The sequence below is a fragment of the Microtus ochrogaster genome, unplaced genomic scaffold (genome assembly GCF_000317375.1).
Source record: "Microtus ochrogaster isolate Prairie Vole_2 unplaced genomic scaffold, MicOch1.0 UNK108, whole genome shotgun sequence".
NCBI classification, from domain to species: Eukaryota; Metazoa; Chordata; class Mammalia; order Rodentia; family Cricetidae; genus Microtus; species Microtus ochrogaster.
The window spans coordinates 799,749-810,031 of NW_004949206.1; the positions used below are offsets into that span (position 1 = coordinate 799,749).

Here is a 10,283-nt window from a genome sequence, read left to right on the forward strand (position 1 = left end):
AAGCCCGGCAGAGCCAAGGCCGGATTCAACCTTGAATTAGACATGGATTGTTCTGCCTGAGAAGTTAGAGTGGTCGTGGATGCTGCAAAACCGCAGGCACCTGAGCTTCTGCTAATTCAGGCAGCGGGGTTCCGCTGCAAACTTAGCCAAGGCAGCCAGGGAGGGGTTAAAGTGCTTCAGTGAGTAGGTCCGGCGGGCGGGGCGGAACGGACTCGGCGCTGGGGCCCGAGTCACGAGTCACGAGTCACGTACTAACAAACGGCACCTGGGAGTTACTGTGTTTTTAGGACCCAGTCAGAGGGCTACGAGATTGGGATGTGTAACTCTCTCAAATTAAAATTCAAGCCTACGTCCCCGAGCTGCTCGGGGCGGGGCAAAAAAGCTGGACATTAGGGGCCAAATGTATCGGCGAAAATGAATGCAGACAGATTGTAATAATATATACATCTTTAATGGGGAAATAGACTTACAGAACCACAGGTTCCCGGGGAGAACAGGAAAGCAAAAGCGGTGGCTGGCTCACACTTGCCAGATTTATATGTAAACATTAGCCCAAGGCAAACACGCCCCCTAAGGGAGTTGGGCTATCCCTACAGGACCAGCCTATACTAGCACTGGCTTTGCTAAATTTTGCTCTAAGTTTTCTATTTCTCACAAAACGAAAATACCTTATAATCCTCAAGGACAAGCTATAGTGGAGCGAGCGCATCATACGCTCAAAGCCTATTTGCATAAAACTAAAAAGGGGGAATATGGTTCCAACCCCAGAGATCATTTATCTTTTATTTTATACATTTTAAATTTTTTGACTCTTGATGCTCAATCTCATACTGCTGCTGAACGGCATTGGCGACCAGATTCTTCCGGGATGCCTCATGTCAAATGGATGAATCTATCAGACAGCACCTGGTATGGTCCAGATCCTGTACTGGTGTGGGGAAGAGGGGCTGTTTGTGTTTTCCCGCAGGATGCTGACAATCCAATATGGGCACCTGAGCGGCTGGTGCGTGCTGTGTGTTTTCCTGTCCAGAAGCCTGAAGACAGGACAAAGCCAAGAGATCAAGGAGATTCTGGCTTGGCAACTTAAGAGTTGCAGGATTCCTGAGGAGCTGGCTGCGGTGGTCCGAGTGCCAAGGATTGTTCCTCTACCCATCTACCCATCCCATGATATCGGCAGCCATAGCTGTTGCTGCCACAGCAGCTGCTGGATTTTTCATTAGTCAGTCAGTTGCTTCCTGCTAGCATAAATGATACCTTCTCAGGGCAGGTTGCAAATGCCTTGGCCATTCTAATTGAGCTAAAGTTACAAATGAATATTGCAGTTGATTCTGATCTTGGTTATGGTTAAAGACCACTGCTAGATGTTACAGTAATAGGCTTATTGCTGTTATTCATGGACCCTGAGGTGTACAATTTGCAAATTGGCTCTTAAAATTATTCTAATTAGCTATACCAGGATTCCTTTCACCAGCACTGAGACCTTACTTAAAGGGCTCCAATTTGGGCAAAATTATTAAGGATTGAGCAAGCACAGTCTCCTTAAGGGATGCTTATATGTGCTGGAGCATCATGCCAGAGCCAAAGGCAAGCTCAGGTCAATGTTGCCACATGGAAAGTCCTCTTAGCTATTGCCCCAGAGAATCTTTCAGCATAAATCTGGCTGAACTCGGTGATGGTTGACTAGTGAGCCAATGACAGGAAAGGCTTTTGGGGGGCTGCCCCAACCTAAGACAGGAAATGTGTTTTGACCTGGATGCTTTCCCATGACAGGTAAGGGGTATTGCCTGACGTCCAATGCCACCCAATACAGGCCTAGTCATAATTTATATAAAAGGGGGACCTGTAGGGCCCTGGTCTGCCTTTATTCCTGGGGTGCATTCACGGGGACAGTTTATAGTCAGCTAACTAAGCTTCCTGTGTGTTTCTGTGCTCTCCCTGCCCCACCTGGTGATTAGCTGCAGGGCATTGTCTCTATTGTTAATATGGCAATTTCCCACCTGCCTGGGCGGAGATCCTTGTGCAGAGGTTAGGTAGATAAGGACTCCCCCTATTCTGAATAAACTGGCATTTGGCTGATCTCCTTTCGAATGACCCTGGTCTGTGTGTTCTTTCAATCTCCAGGCTCTTGCCCGACTCGTGTACAGTGCAATGGCGCACGAACTGTACCGAGCGTGTAACACAAAATCGGGTGTTACAAATTTGTATTCGTTTAATCTCCTTTTGTTGTTTTATTGCTCCTGCTAGAACTTTGAGTACTTTGTTGAATAGATATAGTGAGAGTGAACAGCCTTTTCTTGTTCCTGATTTTAGTATAATTACTTTGAATTTCCCTCCATTTGAATTGATTTTGACTCTTGGCTTCCTCTGTATTGTTTTCTTATGTTTATATGTGTTCCTTTTATACATGATCTCTCCAAGACCTTTATCCTTAAGGGATGTTTAATTTTGTTGAATGCTTTTTCAGCATCTAATAAGATAATTATTTTGTTTTTATTCTTTTAGTTTGTTTATATTGTAATTACACTATAGATTTTTTTTTTGTATGTTGAACCATACCAGCATGCCTTGGATGAATCCAACTTATCACGGGGATGTTGTGAATGCAGACAAGAATAAGGCCATTAAGGTGAGAACCATCCCTAAGGTGTCTTTGTAGTTCAGGAAGACCACAGCTTTTTGAACACACTGGTTCTGCTCTCTGTTTGCATACTCATTCTCTGGACATCTCACACATTTATCCACATCTGCTGGAGATAGAAAAGTATGATTAGGACAATGTTGGCCATTTATTGACAGACTATATTAATTAAGTGTGTTGAATAAGCATTGCAATATCTGCATTCTTTGCTGATGATGTAGCTGAGAGACACAGCTGCATAGCAATACTTTCATTTCATAGTATGCATTCATTATCTTTATGGGCAATGAAATAAAGCAATATGTTGTCTATTTAACTATGTGTTGATGACACCCAGGAACTGCTCCAAGGGGCCCAGCAGGGGCGCATACAGACCACGCAGCTTCCTGTACCGCGTGCTCACCACGGCGCCCACGCAGAACCCACCAATGCCCACACTCAATACGCCACTCACATGCAACATGCCAGTGGTCATGGGGCCATGGGGGCGGGGACGGGAGACACACATGAACATGCGTGACAGGGATGGGATCCAGGGCAGAGGCAGATGAGCACACGCATGATGGCGGCTGCTGGGTGGGCGGGGCCTCATCATGGTGGGGCCACACGGGGTTGGTCAGCAGAGCTGTCAATCATGGCCGAGCCCACCACTCGCTCCCAGCATCCTCGGTAGCCAGTTGGCCTGATGGGAAAAAATAGGGGGAGTGAGAACAGAGCACACGCATGACAACATGTGTCAATTGATATCTTCCTGTGTCGTACATGTGACATGTAAACTTGCACTAAGTCGAACGCAGCTACACACATCACGCATGCATCGTGCAAGCCTAGAAAAGGTTGATTCCCAGGTACGTGTCATATGTGACATATAAACCTGCACATGCTACAGCACGTATGCACCACACATGTACACAGAAACCTGCATAGGATCCCATGTGTACACGCGTCTGTGAACGCTGACTGACAGACACCTAGCTGTAAACACACATGTGTGCAGCTCAGTGTTAAAGAAAACCTAAAATGCACGTGTGTGACTGCTTTGTATGGAGACTCATGTGTGTTCCTGCCATATGTGACTTGCAAATGTAAATGTTAATGCGCTGTGACACACAGACACACATGTGCACAGACATGTGAAAGACCACCCTGCATGAAATCATAACGTAATCACATGTTGATTCCTATGTACAGGCGATATGTGTAACGTGCAGACCTCCATGTCCAACACAACTGCATGCAGCCTCAGGAAGTATAGATACGTGTACGTGGTCATACCTGCACACGACACAACTATGTGTACACAGACACGCACACATTCGTGCAATACATGTGCATATGTCAGCCTGACATGAAGGGGAGCGTAATATGTGCAGTTGTGCAAACTTGTGTGTTCTACATGTTACATGTGAACCTACAGGTGTCTGCACACATGTTGAACACAGCACGTGTATAACGTGTATTTTACATTTCATCGATGCACGTATCTATGTCCATTACATGTATTATGTATCCATCAACGTCCACACGTGTCCTGTGCCGCACATCGAGTGACCTTGCCTGTCCATGTGATCTCCAGTGCACACACACATGTGCACACGGTTACTCCTGGACTCACACATGCATACACATGCACACGCATGTACAATTATGACTGTTTAACCTGCCTACCAGGATCCTGTCCACATGCATGTAATATACCACAACATCAATGCACACATGTATGATGTAGTGCATCATCGCTACACACATGTGAGTCAAACATAGAAACAGACATGTACACCAGACACATAACACACGTGACACATGCCTACTGTTCAGGATCCTGTCCTTTTCCTCCTATTGCGTGCGTGTAGCCATGTTCCTCCATATCACACATGCAAAACCTTTCACTTTGTCACAGGCGTGTGAACGTAAAACCATTCTTCCACACAGGCTTGCCAAACGATGGTATGTGCACACAGATGCACATGGGCTCATGCATAGACATGCAACCAAACACATGGACTCGCACACATAAGTATGCACATAAAATGATTCTTCCTGTCCCCTGTATGGAAATCACACACGCTATACTTGTGCACTGCCATGTTCACACACACACGTGCTCACAAATACAATGTACATGCATGGACTAAAACAGACTCATCCTCACCGGCTCACAAGTGTGTCTGAATCAGACACTCACACACTTACCCTGACATCCGTGTTCAGTGACATCACCATGAGCGTGGCTCTAAGGCTCTGCCCATGTCACGGCGTGGCAGCCTGCGTGGAACACAGGATCGGGAATAACACAGGACATGGGAAGTCATGGGAGCCATGGAAACAGGAGTGGCATCACAGAACACGGGGAATGATGTCACATGGTGTCCCACCCCACCAGCACACGCGTGACATCACATCCTGTATCCGTGCCCGTAAGCTTATGGCACAGTGGATCCCAGGTCAACATATGTGAGCAGAACTCACTTGAGTCCACGTGGGGACTTCCCATGCTCACATGTGTGCAAACGCCATACAAACATGAGTCACGCACAGAGCACATTGGGTACATGGAAAACAACCTCACCACTGTACACATGTGAAATGCGGGGAAAAAAACTGATGGACACGCGGGGAATGGAAATAAGTGCTTTACATGGAGAGAACACGTGAGCAAGGTCAGTTGCATGTCATGAAAACATGCGGGAAACAAAAGCAGAGAATTGAGTGATTTTAATACATGAACTGAATGAACATGGCTGAACATACAGATGAACCTGTGATAGGGAATTATTACAAACCAGGAGCTAACGACGCGTGCAGAAAACACACGGAAAGTAAATGAACGGGTGCAGACCATCGGAAGGCGGCTCCACACGAACATACATGGAATGAATGAGATCCGGAAAATCAAAATCACCCATTGTTGTAGGAGCTGTGGGTTGCATTCTGCCACCCAGCTCCCACCACCGGCTAGCTTTACCCGAAATAACAACACATAACCTGTATTCTTTTAAACACTGCTTGGCCCACTAGCTCTAGCCTCTTACGGGCTAATTCTCATATTTTGCCTAACCCATTTTTAGTAATCTGTGTAGCACCACTTACCGGGAAAGATTCAGCATGTCTGACCAGGCGGCTTGCTTCATTGCGTCTGCCCGGGAGAGGGGAGCATGGCCTCTGAGCTCACTTCCTCTTCCTCCCAGCATTCTGTTCTGTTTACTCCTCCCACCTATGTTTTAACCTATGAGGGCCAAGCAGTTTCTTTATTATAATTAACCAATGACCTTCCTCCATCAACCCATGATGAACACATAAAACATACGAACACATAAATTGTTCTGCGTGTCTAAACTGTGGGGAAAAAACAGAAACAGCCATGTACACGCATGATGAATGTCCACATGCATAACAACCAGGCTAAAGCGCGACTTGTACACTGGTCTGTATGTGGAAATAAACCAGGCTGAGTGTGTAAAACACATGAGAAAATGTGTGAATCTGTGAAACATGTGAAAAAACAGACAGTGACACATGTGGAACACAAGAACCTATGTCACCTGTGTGGAAGAATGACCGATATAACATGCAGTGATGTCATGCCATGGTCACGGTGATGTCACACAATGATTGTGTTGATGTTGAGATGGCGATGTTGCCCGATGACAGCACACACACAGCCCGTGTGAATGAACACCCAGCGGTCACCTTTCACAGACAACACATGTCAGGACATACCACGGGTGATGCTACAATGACACTGGCACCAAGGCCCTTGGGGTCATGTCTGGGTCTCGCGTGTCTGTCACGATGTTAAGCGCCATCCCGCCCCATGCAGGGGACTTGGGTGCGAGGCCTGGGGAGAGAGAACACATTCATGTTAGCATAACAAGGAAGATGCAATCGTGTGTGCAGTCACACACGCGTGCTCACGGTGATGGCACGTGTCATGTGAACGATGGTAACAGAAACACGAATGGTTGTGGTGTCACTGGGAAGGCAAGACATGAGTTTGAATCCCAGCCCGACAGACTGGAGACTGCACATGTGCACATGCAATCTATCCACGTGTGCATGTGTGCTACATGTGTTTTCAGTGTAACCCTGCCACGGCTGCAAACATGTATACGTGATTTATCTACGGGTAGGTGCGTGTTTGCTACATGCATATCATTTGCGTGTACAAATACGGGTGTTGTATATATGCATGGAAAAGAAATGAGTCAACCAGTGCACACAAGCATGTGTCCATGCACCTGTATCCATACACGTCTGGGACAGAGGAAACGTCACGGTGTGCTGTGTGTATACATGTGTGCAAGGTGAGGGGTTACAGCAAGCAAACATAAGACAGATGGTACATGATAGAACCAAGAGTGTGTACACACGGGTGTGAATGCCACATATATGTATATGAATGAGTGTGGGTCATGGGAGCATGCGTATGTGTATAAATGACATGTAAACACACGTGAGGGAATGTGTTCGCAGATATGGAGCCAAGGGGTGATGGAGGTGGGTCTTGTATTTATCTGTTGCTTTCATTGGTTAACTAATAAAGAAAACTGCTTGGCCTGATAGGACAGAAAATTAGGTAGGCGGAGTAGACAGAACAGAATGCTGGGAGAAAGAAGCCGAGTCAGTCAGTCACCATGATGCTCCCACTCCAGACAGATGCAGGTTAAGATCTTCCCTGGTAAGCCAGCTCGTGGGGCTACACAGATTATTAGAAATGGGTTAGATCAATATGTAAGAGCTAGCCAATAAGAGGCTGAAACTAATGGGCCAGGCAGTGTTCAAAAGAATACCTTTTCCGTGTAATTATTTCGGGTAAAGCTAGCCATGCGGGAGCTGGGGTGGCCGGAACGTAGCCCGCTGCTCCTATTACAACAAAGGGGACTATTGGTCAAGGCAGAGCATGCATGTTTCTGCGTGTGTGCGCACATGCATATGAAGTTATATGTGCAGAGACATAGGCAAGGTAGGCTTAGGACTATGTAGAACACAAATGCATGTGCACACACACATTACACACACATGTATGGGACAGAGTAGATGTCACGGCATTGTATCTGTGTACACACATGTGTGCACGTGGGCTCCTGGTGAACAGATATGTGTGCACCCGGATGTACTGTACATGTACATGTGTGGAAAATAAAACCGAATGAGTGTGGACATGCAAACACATAATATGCTCTACACATGTGGACACATGAATATGAGCAGGGTAGACACAGGTGATGGTGAACTGTGTGTGCCTGGTTGCAGGTACATGCATGTGAGCACAGAGTATGTGTATTTATAAAGATGGCCCAGGCAGACACATACACACGCTAACACGTTAGGTGTGGCCTAAGTCAATATCCTTTTCACATGTAGACTCTATGTTCGTAAATAAAATGGTGCATTTCACTCTAGTCCTCTTTTCCCATGTTCTGTGCTTGACTCCAGGTGTGTACCTCTCTATACACATAAAACACACGTTTATATCCTGATCACATATGAATATGAAGATGACATATTTAGGCACAGCTGTAAAGATCCGGCCCAGAGCTGTCCTCACAAGTACACACGTTACATGTACAGGCCGATCCTTTGCCTGTGCGTGCGTGCACAACAAAAAACCACACATTTCATGTGTTATATGTACAACTCTAGGTCTGCATGATGTAGACATACAGAAACACATATGTCTGCCATGGTCACAAACGTGGTGATGTTCGTACAGCCTCAGAGCTATACATGCAACATGCGTGTAAAGTGACACACACATGTGTAAAGATAAAGGCCGAGAGTAATCCATGTTTCATATTTTATTTTTTATTTATTTTTAAGGATTGGTGCTGAGGATCCGTGAAGTTCTTAGCATGTAGGTTAGTGAGCACATATGATGTGGATGTTATATGCACACCAGTTCTGTGTAGTTCTGTGTCACATGTGTAAGCTTATGTCTTTTCCCATGAACACTCTCACATTCATACCCATAAACATTTTTAATATGTTACACGCATAATTCCAGGCCCATATCTCTGTGCACATATGAAGCTTATCACATGCTTATGTCACAGTTACACAGCTGTACACCTGTGGGCTCTGGGTTATGCATGGAATATGTGTGTAAAATGCACACACAGAAAACTAGAGGCCACGGGCAGGAGTCACGTGTGGAACAGGCATTTACATGTGGATGCTACATAAAGATTCAGGCTGCAGGCCTGCGTGTGGTGTCAGGCGTGTGACATTTTATGTTAAGCACATATGGCACACGTTACATCTATACCATGAATAGACACGGGCCCAGCGCTGTGCACACACGTATGTAAATGTGCTTTATGTAGATACGGGTGATAATAGACGTGCATGGAAAACACTGCTCCCTTGCTCACATGCAAAGATAAGGTTATACGCGAACGTGTGACACAGGCCAACGGTTATGCAGAAAATGAGTCTGTAAAATGCTAGAGTCTCAAACACACATGTTATATGTATACATCCTGGTCTTCGTCTCCATAGGCACGCTCCATGTTCACACACAAAGACATGCTCTTCAGACACAACATGCCTGACTATAGGCCTGGATGCTTCTTACATATAAAACACAATTATGTCATGATTATACGGAGTGGGAGAGACGTGAGCACAGACCTGTGCACACACGTTATACGTGCGTCCGCATATGTTATATGTGTAAGCCTGGTCCTTTGTGTTTCCTGTGTGCACTGCACGTTCAAAAATAAAAACACGCTTTTCACATGTTCTATGCATAACCATCTACTTCATACACGTGAAACATGTTACGTACGAGCGTACCATAACTAAATAGCTGCACACCCAGGCCCAGGGTCACGCACGTGATACACACAGACAACATGAATCCGTATAAAGACGCAGGCCTGGAGCAATGCGTGTGATATGCATGTGACACAGATTATTTTCAGCATGGGCACACGCTGCATTTATATCACAATCAGACATGAGCCAGGAACATATATCCTGAAACACACGTAAGGCCCAGAGCTGTGTGCATGACACGTAAGTTAGACATATGGATGTTTTTGTGTTGTAATCTGATAGACATGTATGTAGGAATGTGACATAAATAATAATCTAATATTTCAGCAGCAATTTTGTGCATACGTGTACACACAATTTAACACATGCAATCAGAATTTCATCCGTGTCGATGACATGAGGACACATGTGAGCTCTCACGGGTGTAGTATCCGTGAAAAATGAACATTTTGATGTAAAGAATTTGCGACAGATGTGAGTCTCACACGTGTGTAGTAAGAGCACAGGCATGGGATGCAGAATGGATTTTCCCTGGAAGGATTTCACGCACACGAGAAGAAGGTCGCGGAGCCTCAACATGGAACCAGATTTCAATCCGTAAAAAAATAAACAAAAATATAAATAAAACATGAAACACAAATCCTTACATCCTATAGTTGTGCACACCCGTGTGTGTACTGCAATGTCTGTCTTGGACCACATACCGCCCTTCACGGAACATATGTGAGACATGTGATAGGAAACAGGGTTCCCTAATAGATTATTGTTGATATGAAAACTTTATATTTTGTATGAAATTCTATTTAAGAAACCACACATTTAGCATGTGATGATTCATGATCACACGTGTCGGACATCATGCTACATG

At 45.4% G+C, this 10,283-nt stretch overlaps 1 long non-coding RNA gene across 3 annotated transcripts; it reads right to left on the minus strand.

Moving 5' to 3' along the window:
- Positions 1–262: 262 nt before the first annotated feature.
- On the minus strand, positions 263–6,504 carry LOC106144447. 3 transcript variants are annotated; one of them, XR_003376745.1, is made up of 4 exons: positions 5,729–5,765; positions 4,832–4,903; positions 3,093–3,320; positions 263–2,744 (listed from the first exon to the last, which is right to left on the minus strand). It is a non-coding gene; the product is annotated as an uncharacterized LOC106144447 (long non-coding RNA). The 3 variants fall into 3 exon arrangements; XR_003376744.1 differs by lacking the exon at positions 5,729–5,765 and adding an exon at positions 6,359–6,504 and having other exon boundaries at positions 263–3,320; XR_001229520.2 differs by having other exon boundaries at positions 263–3,320.
- Between the last annotated feature and the right edge of the window lie 3,779 nt (positions 6,505–10,283).